We start from the raw sequence: 14,261 nt of genomic DNA, 5'->3' as shown, positions 1-14,261 counted from the left end.
CGGAGCGACTCCAAGAAACCACATCCGTACTGCCGCAGATACTGCGGAGAGGTGCTGAAATCAGGCGGTCGCAAGAAGGAATCAAGCGACGCATCCTCCCCGGCATACGCAGCGTGTAGTCGGTCTCTGAGAACGGGTTAGTGAGAGGTCGAGACGAGAGAAGCAGTAACGAGAAGTCTCGAAGTAGTAGGGAAGGCGATGCGGGCGAGAATACCAGCAGGCAGGGAAGCCTCGGATGGGTCGTGTCCGATTTGAACTTTCCTTGTATCTCCAAATTCTCTGCTTCGTTCGTGGCAAAATCACAGCGACTGTCTCGCCGTCGTCGGAGTGCAAGGGCTTGTTTGACGGACGGCGATCGTAACTAGCGAGGTTGGCGGAACGCTGAGTTTTCCCGGAGCTGTGTGAAATCGGTTAGTTGCGGGAATGGGAAGGCAGGCGTGAAAGAAACGGTTTCTGCATAGGGACGTGAAGCGATCCATCAAGGGAGGTCCTCCAGTACGTCGGGCACCCACGTCCCCCACCAAGGTGTCGTTCACCACCACATGAATTCCGACCGAACCTACGGTGTGAGTTGGGGTCTCAGACACCCTTGATTCCCGAGTCCGAGAACACTGAATCGCCCCTTTGTCTTATCGATCGGTCGTCGAAAGATGGGAAACAGAGTTCAGCCCAGAGCGCAGATGCAAAAAGAAGCATGCAGGGTCCCCCTGTTACGCAACCATGTGCGGGACTCACCTTACCCACCCCGCCCAGGTGGATACGACGGGATCGCTCGCGTTGTGACCAAACTCCCTGCGGAGCCGGAAAATGCCCGCACGAATCTAAGAGAAAGACCAATCAATCCGTGGGGCACCGTGCGCCTTAAGGTCCTCGGTGTAACAGAGGACGCGCCGTAGCACGCAGGGTGGTGCATCAGAGTGCAACCTCGATAACGTGCAAAACTTTGCTCGTCTTGCCTCTGGGTGACAGCATGCGCTGACCCAACTTGACAGGCTAGCCACCCTCAAGCCCGTGAAGTAAAGAAGCCGAGAGTGGGAGGAGACCATAATTAGTGCACTCGCTGAGTGTTGCCCAAGAGCAGCGAGGTAGGCACTGAGACGTGCGCAAGTCGAATCTACGGATCATCGAGTTCGAGATATTGTCGCCGCCAGTCTGAGCAGAGTGTCACTGCTATAGTGGGGTCACTGTCATTGGCAGGCAGCACAAGGTAGGGTCGCTGCCATTAGCGAGGTGGCAGGCAAGCGGGGTCGCTGCCAATCACAGTGGCAACTACCTGACCTTGGTGAGCAGGTGGGGTCGCTGCCATTCCTTACCTATTCGCAGGCAGGTGCACCTGGACAATGGAGCCGTGACCACAGGGTTTCCCTGCTAGCCTTGTGCTTCCAGTCCTCTACGGCAACGTCAGCTCAAAAACCTCTTAAAGTCATACAAGACGCATTACACAAAGTATCACTTTCGTCGCTGAACGAGACAAGTCAGCGGCCATAAGATCAGCTAGCAATGAAGACTTAAATTATGAGCGCCGGCTAATCGTGGTCTTTTCCTGGCTGGCTTTCGCACCATGAGATGATCTTAGAAAGACAGAACCCGAGAGTGGGTGTACTTTGAGGGGACGCACGCATTGTCTCCCTGTAGATTGGAACTATCTTACCAAGCCTGGAGTTGATGAACATATGGCCTTTCAGGAGTTCCCCCAAATCCGAGGTTATCACGATGTCAAATACTAGCCACACAATGTACGCGGCCCCATCAGGAGACACTCAAGTATATGTGAGTTAGGACGCAAAGCCCTTGGCCAACCCAATCATGCGAAGCTCAGCACGTGCATATGATATGGTGCATGGTATGAATGAACTTGGTGGCTCGGCTTGAGCGCAGTGTTGGAACTTTCGGCACCATCCTGCACCTTGCTGATTCAAGAACTCGCCAACCGCAAGAGCTTGCTCCTCGCCCATCTCTTCCATCAAATCTGTGACCCCGTAGCCCTTCCCCCCATCCAGAAAATGTCCCATTGGGTTCTTCGGTAGACCAACCCATGGCGGCACAACAATCCACGACCACAACTCCTAAAGCAGCATTCGGATTGTTGCGAGCAGATCTCCCAGCGTCGTATTGAAGGGTGGCATTAGTTGAATGGGGCTGGGGAGAAGTAAAGCAGCAGATGCGAAGCAGGATCAAACAAGCAAATAACTACACGGACAAGCCAGCGACAAGCATAATGTTCGTGAATGTTGATGCTGTTTTACCCATGAAGTTCCTGCGGCATTAGACAACCATGCAAATGGTCCGTTCCATGTTTTCCAGCGCTAACTCCCCTTCGGTCATGGTGGGACTTGTGCCTCCTCGTCCTTCTTTTGCCTCGACGCGTGATGAATATGAAGCCCCCATCTAACCACGCCCCGGTTGCAGGTTCGGTTCTCTAAATCTCTCTCTTCCTGCAGGCTTTAGAGAGAGTGCACAAGCCTTGATCTACATGCCTGCCTTTCCTTTTCGCGCTGAACACAAAGCCAACGATGAGCCGTGGAGAAAGTAGGGCAATTTATGCGTCATTGAAACAGCCAAGGGGGGTGTATGGTGATCTCTTCCCGGAGACAGGCTGTAGACCTGTGCCACACGGCCGTCAAATCAGCGGGCTACAGGCTGCTTCAGTTGGACAGGTTTACAAGCCTGTTCGAGTAGGATGATCAAGGAACATTTGCTGCCAGCACATGGGCACAAAACTGGAAAGTGTCTTGGAGACATGCGACGAGCTTGGCCGCGCGAGTTGTAGGTGAAAGGGCATGCAGGCTCATCAGCACACAGGAAATTTTTTTTCTCCTGAGCAGCTTTTCGCTAGATGTGGCGAGACGTTGTGGCATCAGGAACATCGACACGTACCCTGGCGATGCTCATGGGAAGCATAAAGTTCCAGGACTCGGCCAGCGAAAATGCGTACGATGGTCATCCTCACGCGGAGGTCTCAGTGATTCAGGCCACGTCATGTCTGATGTTGGTTCCGCTTCCGGCCCAGCTCCCGCTGAACCATGCGAGAATCTGCTTGAAAACCGTAAGTCTGGCTTGAGCTCTCTCTTGCAGTTGCCCGCCGTCAATTTGGCCATTTCTTGTCTGCTCTCATTGGTTGTTTGTCTTTACCGGACGAGCGGGTGGGGGGAGGGGGGTTTTGTCACAAGTCCGTTGGCTGTTTCTGGGACAGCTCTATCTGCCTGACATCGCAGCAAGCCATACGATACAGCACGCGAATTGTTCCACGTTGATAGACGCGGGGGGTGAGCTGATGCGGCCGCTTCTCGGGACTGATAATGAAACCTCCAGATTGAAACTGATTCAAGGGAATGCAATCAGACTGGGGCTGGCTAGGAAAACGTCGTCAAAGACGGGTCCCAGACTTGCATTGTCGAAGTACACATCGCGATGGCAAGTGTTGGCGGCTCGAGTTCGTTTGGGAACTCGACTGAGCTACGCTTCCTCGGTTGGCCTTAGTTAGCTGAGACTTGAAGTTTGCCGCATCCGTGGCAGACGCATGGTTCTGGTATGGTAAAGTCTAGGTGGACCGACAGGTAGTGGCGCGCTGCTGGCAAGTTTGGGTTTAGTCCTTTCCTGCCCCGTTCTGAATTCGGGAAACATGTGCCAGATGTATAGATCTGGCGATGTTGCTATCAGCATTGATCATGTACATAGCTACCCTGGCTCCTGTAGTGGAGACGCCGCTTGGGTGCAGCATGCCTGACTATGCATGTCCGGCCTGGAGGTTGGAGGAATGACGATGTGGCGAGCCTTCTTGACGTCGTCCGCGGCGACATGAGTCACGTCGGGGGGTACAGCAGTCGTGAATGAGCAGGCCGGGCTCGGCGACCGAACAGTAGGGAGTTGGATGACAAATTGCAACTTGGGAAGACATTGTCGTCGGCGGGTCAGATTGGGACCTCTTGCACGAATGGGCGAGGGCGGGATTGACGCTGCAAGGCATCATGCTGGTGGCAGTCAGGCAGATTGAGCACATTGGCGGGGCGACGGATGATGTCCAAAGCGACGATAGAGCATGTTGGACTGCAAGCAAAGAATTGGCGTCGAGAGACTGAGAGGCCTGGAGGGACTGAAGACGGGAAAGGAGGGCGGCGGGGAGAAGGAAGCGACAATACTGACGCGTGCGAGAAATTGGGCGTGAGCAAGGTATCGAGGCGACATTCGGGCTCGAACTCGGCCCGCTCTTGCGAGCGAGGTCTCTATCGTCGGCGAAGAGGACTGTGTCTTTGGAAGCGGACGCGGAGACATTGGCTGTTGATTGGCAAGCCACCAAGCGGTGCCCTGCAAGATGGGGTCCCGGCCCGAGGAAGTCGCCTGGATACAAGTCATCTGTTTGCGACGCGGTGATCTAAGAAGGGAAGAATTGGTGAGCCTGCAGTTCAAGAAAAGTCAGCTTGGGACAACGGCGCCAGTGCCTTGGACTGCCTACCTCAGAGATAAGGGTTGACGAACGTGCGCTGAGGGGTTGGAGTCGGGGCGGCCGGCAAGGCGGAATGGTGTTGCGAGTAGGGGACGAACTGGCGGAAGAGATTGCCGAGATGCAGGCATCAATCACCAAGCCCTTGGGGCTATGAGGAGGGTTTTGGCACTGCGTATGATTGCGATGGGTCGGGTGCGAGCGTGACCTTGGTGGTGTTGATGATGGGACTGAAGAAACGAACGGATAGATTGATAAATGGAAAGTGGGTGCCATGCAGAGCACGCTGCGTACTGCTAGCATTATCCTCAATTTTCAAGCAGGCAGGTGCCTTCCTTCCACAAAGCAAGGGTGTAACTTCTTTCCTTCCATCCCCGCCACCCGAACGGGAGACCTACTTCAGACCAAGGACCCTGATGGCCTGGACACTGGACCATAGCCTGCAAGGGCCCCACCTACCCTGCTGAGTGTGCCCGTTCACCCTGCTGCCCACCCATCCCGGACCAGAAAGAGCCAGCCGGTGATCGAAGTCGTCAACCAGGTTGTCTAGGTCATTCACCAGCTCATCGCAGTCGACAATCCGTTTTGGCGGCCTCAACTGTCAATTGCAGTCATTGCAGGTCTCACGCTGACGACACATGTTGAGAGCCTTGTATCGTCTTCTGTCACCATGCTTGATTTCCTTTCCCAGCAGCTGGCACGCAGGGTGTGGTTTGGGCCCGGTCTGGGTAGCTATGCGCGGACAGCACGGGCCCTTGCGGCCGCCGTGGGAGGGTATTTGAAATAGTCAACGTTGTGGTCGGGCAAATCTGAGCCCGAAACTTGGCATGAAGGTGGCTGTCCTTCCCATAGCTGGGTGCAAGGGTAGAAAACTGCACATCGTCAGTGTTTGAGAAAACCGACGCGTCTTTGGCGCGACGCGCTGGTGTGGGGCTTGCGACCACGCGTGCAGTCGCGCGGTGTATGATGCGGTCTTCGTGCAATGTGCAAACTACGTACAGTGTGCAATCTACGTGCAGTGCTTGTTCAATGCGTATGCACAAACAGTGGCAGGCGCGCCCTAGCTCCTAGAGGACCCAGGAGCACTCAGTCAGGCCCAGTCAGCTTGGCCATCTACTTCATCCGAAAAAGGTATTGTTTGCATTGCTTGGTGCCTCTCGAGCACGGCGCAGCAGTTAATCGTCGCCTCACACTGTCCGCGACAGTGGGGCTGCCCCTCTGACTGAGATCGGTACATGCCCGTCGATACATAGGTACTAAGCGGTACCTCTTCGGCTGTGGCTTCCAGGTGCAGACTATGAGCATGAGCCGATTATGTAATGAGTACGTACCGTGGCCCCGACCGCTCGATGAGCCTGCGCCTGCCCTCAGAGCACCGACTTGGCTCTTTCGTTTCGCTTCCAATCTCCGCTGGGAAGTACTCACCCCCACCCCCGCGTCGCCATTTTCGCCAGGGCCAGCCACGGCTCAACGCCAACAACCTCCGCACCTGGCCGTCCTCTCCCAGAGACTTTGACCTTGCTAGACCTGGCCACGATCGTCACGTTCAATAGCAGACCTCCATGTACCTTCCGTTGTCATCACCCTTCTGCAGCCTGCCCGGCAAGCTGTCGCGATGCTCTCTGGTGTATTGATCATCAACCCACGACTTTCGACCCCCGGACACCGCTAGCCAGGAGCGACATTTAGCTGGATTAGAGAGACTTTGCCGTTAAGTACGGCGTCTTCAGGCCAGGCGACGGCACCTCTCATTCAAGAGAGACAGGTAGCCCGAAGACAAGAAAAGATCACAACTTAGTCTTTCCCTATGTTTTCTATTTTTCCCCTTCCCCGATTTTTGTTCCTCCCCTCTCTGCTCTTTTCAATCCCGAAGTCATGACTTTGGTGGGGTGCCGGTACCCTTCCGTGTGCTTCAATCTCTCACTGTCACGGTGCTGAACATCCCAGCGGCCCGCGAGCAGGCAGTGCCCTTCGCGTTGATCCTGATTGAGCCAACATACACCCTTATGCCCCCTTTCGTCCGTTACGTTTCACCAAGCCATAATTCGCATCGTCTTGGATCAGTCTGGACGGTTTTCCCGAATTTTCGGTCTTTTCATGTCGGTGACGAGCTGTCGCCTTGCCCTACAGCCAATGCCGAGCCAGAAAGGCCCCTTTGCCGTACATATTGATAATAACGTGAGGCAGATCGTCTTCTCTTTCATTTCGTCCAGATGCTAGTGACGTCAACGCCTACGACGGGCTCCCGCCATGCCAGGGGTTCTCCGTCGTGCGTCTGACAATACATCCCCGCGGCCTCGACGATTCGGTCCGATCTTTGAGCATTACCTTCATGACAACGGGCAGCTAAACTCCTTCGGGTTGACTCCATAGGCCTTGGACACACTAGCAGCAATGCTTCCGATGCTTCCGTTGTTCTTAGCTGGCCTGCCGATGGCTTGCCCTGCAGATATGTCGCCTTTTCTCCCGGCTGCGGCGATGCTTCTCTCTCGATTTCTCAGAGACGACTTCTACCTTAACGAGAAGCCAAGCCCATCAGCGTAGCCATATTTGCACGAGCTACAGACGTTCTTCTAGGCACCCACAAGGCGCTGCCCTTCCAGATCTACTCCATGACCACCAAGAAGAGCACGCCTACAGCGTACGAAGCGTGCGCAAGGCTCAAGTAACATAGCATGGTTTGGTCTGGTCCGCTCATATCCTCATTGCCAAGGGACTTCCCCTCTCCCAACAACCCGGACAAGCCCTTCCCCTCGTCCCTCCTCGGAGTCTACTCCGGCCGAACAGCCATGTCGGACCTCCCGCGAAGCTGGTTATGACACACTGGGATCGTGAAATTGGGCCCAGTGGGAGCCTCGAGCGTCATCGTCGTTACCGTTCTCGTTCTTCATACCGAGGTCTAGACCAAGGTGTGAACAGAGACCGCCTTGACGCCGCGAATGTTTGATCGAATCTCCAATGATCCATCAGCGGCTTCGGTGGAATTGAAGGGAGGTTACCGAGGGCTGAAAGGTTGTGAACGTTCAGGCAAAACATAAGTGGCTCACTCAATTCGGTTGTTAGGCCGTCTCAAGCTACGAGACCAAACATTGAGTTGAAGTCGCTGCGCTGATGGTCGTGGAATAGATGACAATGACGGCGGACACCAGGAGAATGTATGTCGATGGGTGTTGCTTAGTTAAGGTCGGAATTAAGTAACGTTCTGTCAGAAAATAGACCGTGATCCAGTAGAAGGAGTCCGTCGAGATCATCCATGTTCAAGTTCACCCCTAAGTCACGTAACGCATCACCGCCGCCCCAAAATAATAGCTCTAGGATGCAAAGGAGGCATCACTGAGGACAATGACCATCTCACGTAACCCAGGTGGTCATTTATTCAAACAGGTACCCGGACGGCGGACGAGCTGTGCAGAAACTCCCAGACTGCACCCTTCCCTTCCAACGACATTCGTTTGCCCCCTTACAGTGAGGAGCTGGAGAAGGAGGCCATCGCCCACGTCGCAAATCAAGGGCAGGCTGCTGTCGCTCCCCTGTGATAGCTTAGGGGTGTCCCTAGCCGTCGTGCTGCTATAGGTTTGCGTATTTTATGCAAAGCAGAGCTTACTGGCGGCAACCTCCCTTTATCCCTCGCGCTCCTGGCAGGCCACAACGGCCAGCAGCTTCGATGACGGCCCATCTTCCAATGCCACTGGAGCATGGCGAACGACACGGCTGCTATAGAGCGCTAGCTAGCTTTTGACGCTGGGGCCTGTAGCAAAGCGCATCTCAGGGGTGAGGAGGGCTTCACAGCTACTGTTACTAGTACTAGGAAGGTACAGGTTGACTAACTATGAATTCTCAGCCTCTAGAGATAGAATAATAGTAGGGCTTACTAATATATATACTTAGTAGGATATAAAGAGGTATTACTTATATTATTATAAAATTATTATTTATAGTATAACTACTACTAAATAATAGCTTAAACTTATACTTAAAGGTAAAACCTTAGTAATATAACTTATTATATAATTAAAGTAATTATTATAGCTATAATAGAGAACTTAATTATAGCTTTAAATAAACCTTAAGTTTATTTTCTATATTAATTTAAAGATAAGGTATAATAAATAATAAATGCTTTATAAAATAAAAATAATGTCACGGCGCTAGCGCTATGCCAGCCTCAGAGCGCGTCACATGCCTAGGCACGTGACCTGTGGTGAGCGCGCTGGGCGCGCCTATAGAGCCCTCGCGCGCCCGCGCCCCTACTTCTGACTTTTTCCTTCTATAACTTAATATCAATTAATCTAGGTTAGCACTATTATGTGATAGCTATCACTTGTGAAGCCTGCCGTTATAATAAAACTTATACTTTAAATAACTATTAATATATAACTTAAATAAATAATAGAATAAGAAATAATAAAGCTTTTATTATCTATATTATATTATTTTAGTTTTATTAATAGACTTTACTTATAAATATAAAATTATTATAGTCTTTATTTAAAATAAAATAATATAAAGAATTTATAACCTCTTAACTCTACGCCTCCTAATAATATATATAGCTTTTAGTTATATAATTATATCTCTCCTAACTATAGCTATACTAATATATATATATATATATATATTATATGAGATAACCTTATAATCTTTAACTTCACTTTAATAATAATATAGTTTATAATTACTTAATTACTAATTACTAAACTATTAACCTATTCTTTCTCTTATATATTACTTATATAGTTAATACTATCTCTATTACTATTTTACTATCAATTATTTATTACTATTATTATCTTTTTATTAAATTAAGTTAGCTAATACTTTTATAGCTATATTATTATTAATATTACTCTCTCTATTTAGTATAAAGTATACTTACTAATATTCCCCTAGAGAGCTACCTCTACTTTAGTATTATAAAAAGCTTATTTAAAAAAGGGCTACTCTATAAAGTATATAAGGACTCTATTTACCTCTACTACTAAGTTTATATACTTATTATTAATTAAAGTATATATCTTAAGGTCCTTTATAAAAATATTAATAAGAGCTCTCTTAAATATTATTCTAATTATATAGTCTTTATATATATTAAGTTATATAAAGAAAAAGAGGTTTTTATTAATCTTATTAATATTAAACTTTATAATAAGTTTTTATATATTATTTATATTAATAGATATACTAAACTTAAAGTATTTATATATAAACTTAGGTATTAATATTATAAAGGTTTTCTATAAGTTAAGAAGAGAGAAAGGTATAAGATTTTATATATAGTAATAAAGTTTTATACTTCTAGCTATAAGGACCTCTTAAGATAACCTCTCTAGTTAAGGAGTTATCTCTTATATAGTAGTATTCACCTTACTAGAAAGTTTAGTAAAGTTATTACTAAGTTATAAAAGCTTTAATAACCTATTTAGTCCTAATATAATTAGCCTTACTATAAATAGCACTACTAGCCTTATACTATATAGCTAGTACTATTACTATTTTACTAATCTATTTAGCTAGAGTGTAGGTTTAACTTTATAATATTTAGAGGGTTTACTTATTAGTAGGAATATATAGGGTTTCTATATTATTTTCTTTAGTTAGTAGAGGGTATAGGTTAAAGTACCTATATAGTATTTCTAGAATTATACCTATTTATAGGGTGAATTTTGCTATAGTCTTTTTATAGGGGGGCTGTGTTATAACTATAAACTTAATATCTCTCTCTAATACTATTTAGGTATTTATACTATAAGATCTACTAAGTATAAAGGCTTTAAAGCCTCTATACTATTATACTATTCTAATATCTTCTATCTCACTATATAGGCTTAATAAAGAGCCTTACTATTAATAGCTATACTCTTAATATTAAATTTACCCTTCCTAACTTATTAATATTTAAGTATTTAAGCTATTTTAGCTATTATAAGAAAATATATAAAGAAGTTATAAATACTATAATTATTATTAGTAGCTTTAATTATATCTATCTTAATCTTAAAACTATATAGTTATAATATATTATACCTACTAACTATTTAAGTAAGTACTTCTAAATAAATTTAAATAAAGTTAATTTATTAATATAGAGAAAGTTGCTATACTAAAAGTCCTTAATTTAACTAACTTTAGTTTAAAAATTAAGTTATTTATAATAATTTCATTTAGTTTATATATAGTTATAATAATATAGAACGATATTAAAATCACTATATATATAGGATAATATAAAGAATTAACTTAAGGCTTTATTTAAAGTAGTAATTAGGTTTTTATATTATAGTTATAAATACTCTTTTAATTATATTAAGAGTTATACTGTTAAGTATATACTGTTAAGTATAGAGTTAAGCTATTATGCTTAGTTATATTATAAATAACGCTCTTATAATATTATAAATAATACTCTTATTAATATATTTTATTACTTTATTCTTTAGTTATTTATCCTCTTCTATATAACTGAGAATAAGTTAAATTAAGTATTAATTACTAGTTATACTAAGACTTATTTATTTACTATTCATTTTACTAATATTAAACTAGCTTCAAACTACTTTTATATATATATTAGGTTTAAAGTATTATAAAAGAAAAAGGATAGAGTGAACTGTAATACCTACTTATATAGGTTAACTAGACTGCTAGTATATTATCTATATACTATATTTATGTTATATACTATATTTATACTATATACTAATATTATATAAATAGATTTATACTATATTATATAGTAGTTTACTTAAATCTATATCAGTAAGTATTATGTTTTTTTTCTATATTAATATTACCTATTTTAAGCTTAATAGTGAGAATTTAAAAGCTTTATTTAGTATATTAATATTATTCTATATAGTATAAAAGCGTACATAAATAAAGTAATATTATTAGGGGTAGGAATATTATATAATATAGCAAAAAGGGGAAACTATTTATTTTATTAATTATTATAATAAACTTTCTAATAACTAAAAATAACTATTTATAGCTAGTATAAATAGTTATTACTAATATAAAGAAAGGAATACTAATAATACTAATAATAAATAAAAGGTAGTAATAATAAGTAGTAGTAGTTAAATAGATAAAACTATTAAGTTACTTACTTCTTTAAAATCTATTCTAAGTGGAAAAATCTATTATATATATAATATATTTTTTCCTTATAAACCTTTACTTAGTTAGGTAATTACTTAATTAAGTAATTATTATAATAGGTAATTAACTATAAAAACCTTACTATAAAGTTAATTATTATAGCTTTATTTAATCTAATTTAGATATTCTAGATCTATAGTATTATTATAGTTATAGTTTATAGATTTATTACAGATTATTAGATAGCCTCTAGCCGTTCATAGTGATTTTTACCTGCTTAGAGTAACAGACCCTCCTAACTCTGCACCTCCTGATAATACATATAGCCTTCAGTTATATAATTATAACTCTCCTAACTATAGCCGCACTTATATATACATATCAGTTAATAACCTCACGATCTTCAACTTCACTTTAATAATAATGTGGTTTATAATTACTTAATTACTTAATTACTTAATTACTATAGACTACTAAACTATTAACCTATCCTCTCTCTCGCGTATCACCTACGCCACTAACACTATCTCTATCACTGCTTCGCTATCTGCTATCAGTCTTCTTATTCAATCAGGCTAGCTAACGCCTTTGCAGCTATGCCGTCGTCAGCAACGCTCTCTCTATCAGTCAGCGCAAAGCGCACTCACTAATATTCAAGCCCTACTATGCCTATACCTATGCCTAAGCCTAGGCTACCTCTGCCTTAGTATTATAGAAGGCTTACGCAAAGAAGGGCCACTCTTTAGGATAGCTAGAGACACACATAGCCTCTATATAGAGGCGTTTAAAGCTATTATTTATTACCTTAATTATAGCGTAGAGAGGGTCCCCTTTAGGGGTATTTATAAGGGCTCTAGCTATTACTACCCTAATAATACACTACTAATTAGCGAAAAAGTACTTACTAAATTTAAAGGCTTTATTTAGCGTATAGATATTATCCTATATAGTAATACCTTTAGCTATTTACTTATAGAAGGGCGTGCTTTATAAGGGATTAGTATTCTTATATATCTCTTATAGTATAGATATTATAAAGGACTTATTATAGGTTATAAGTTATTAATATAGGTTTAAGGATAAAGAAGAAGAAGAGGAAGAGGGATAGGTATAAAGCCTTACGTGTAGCAGAGTTTTTATACTTCTAGCTATAAGAACCTCTTCTAATAACCTCTTTAGTTAAGAAGTTATCTCTTATATAGTAGTATTCACCTCGCTAAAAGGTTTAGTAAAGCTGTTACTAAGCTATAAAAGCCTTAGTAACTTATTCAGCCTTAATATAATTAGCCCTACTATATATAGCACTACTAGCCCCACGCTGCGTAGCTAGCACTATTACTGTTCTACTAGTTTATTTAGCTAGGGCGCACGTTCAACTTTATATAGTAATATTCAGAGGGTTTACCTGCTAGCAGGAATATATAGGGTTTCTATACTATTTTCCTTAATTAGTAGAGGGTATAGGTTAAAGTGCCTATATAGTGTTTCTAGAATTATGCCTGCGTATAGGGTGAATTTTACTGTAGTCTTTTTGCAGGGGGGCTATATTATAACTATAAACTTAACAGATTATTAGATTCTATTATTTTAGTTTTAAATCTTAACTTAATATTAACTTTAATTAATAATAACTATATTATTAATTTTAGGAATTATTATTCTATTAATATATACTTTTTATAGTAACTAACCTAATATATAGTTTTTATTTATTTTAGATAATTATAAGAATTACTATAATAGGTAATTTATATAATTATACTTTTTATTCTTATTAGATAAAGTTATAGTTACTTTATTCTTTTTAGTTATATTAATATATAATTAATAGTTATAAGGATAGTTATTTAGTTATTAGGTATAGTTCTACTAATTATACTAATATCAGTAGTTTTAGCCCTATATCTTTTTTATAGCGCTAGTTATATTTAGTTTTACTTAAATTCTCCTTTAGGGGGTACTTAGTTAGAACTTAGTAGTTTTAGATCCCCTTGAGAGGGTATTTAGTTAAGACTTAGTAGCTTTAGAATATAACTATAAGAAGGATCTATATACTTTATAATATTAGTTCCTTTTAGTTTTACTTAAATCTCTATTTTAATATATTTATTTAAATCTTAAGGTTTTTTCTAATAGATATACCTACTTTTATACCTAATAATAGTAATATATTAAAGTTATATTACTTTTAAGTTAATATAGAGAAACTTAAAACTATATCTTATAATCTTAGCGCTTATAAATACTTTATAAATTTCTTTATTATACCTAAAATAACTAAAAAAAAGTATTATCATTTTAAAATAGTAAAAGCATTAATAATATATCTAACACTAATAAAGATATTAAAACTAAATTATAGTAGAAAATAAGTTTTATTATTATATAGATATTTAAATAGTAGAGAAAACTTTAATAAAGAATACATATAAGCTTAAAATAGAATAAAGAATAGAAGAGATTAAAGGAAATAGAAGTAACTATAGTAGATAGTTAACTTAGTTTTTTATAACAGTTAAATTAAAGTTTTAATAAGTAATAGAGGAGGATAAATATTAAAAATAAATTTTTATGTTCAAACTATAGTGAAATAGTTTTAAGGTTATTAATAAAAGATAAAGAGATCTATTTAGTTTTGAAAACTAATACTAAATAAATTATATTATTAAAAGTTATTAGTATATATATATATATATATATACTATATATTTATGCTATATAT

This window comes from Colletotrichum gloeosporioides (genome assembly GCF_011800055.1).
Source record: "Colletotrichum gloeosporioides strain Lc1 chromosome Unknown consensus_58, whole genome shotgun sequence".
Classification (NCBI taxonomy): Eukaryota; Fungi; Ascomycota; class Sordariomycetes; order Glomerellales; family Glomerellaceae; genus Colletotrichum; species Colletotrichum gloeosporioides.
The sequence above is the reverse complement of the archived record's forward strand: the minus strand, read 5'-3'. Positions refer to the sequence as shown.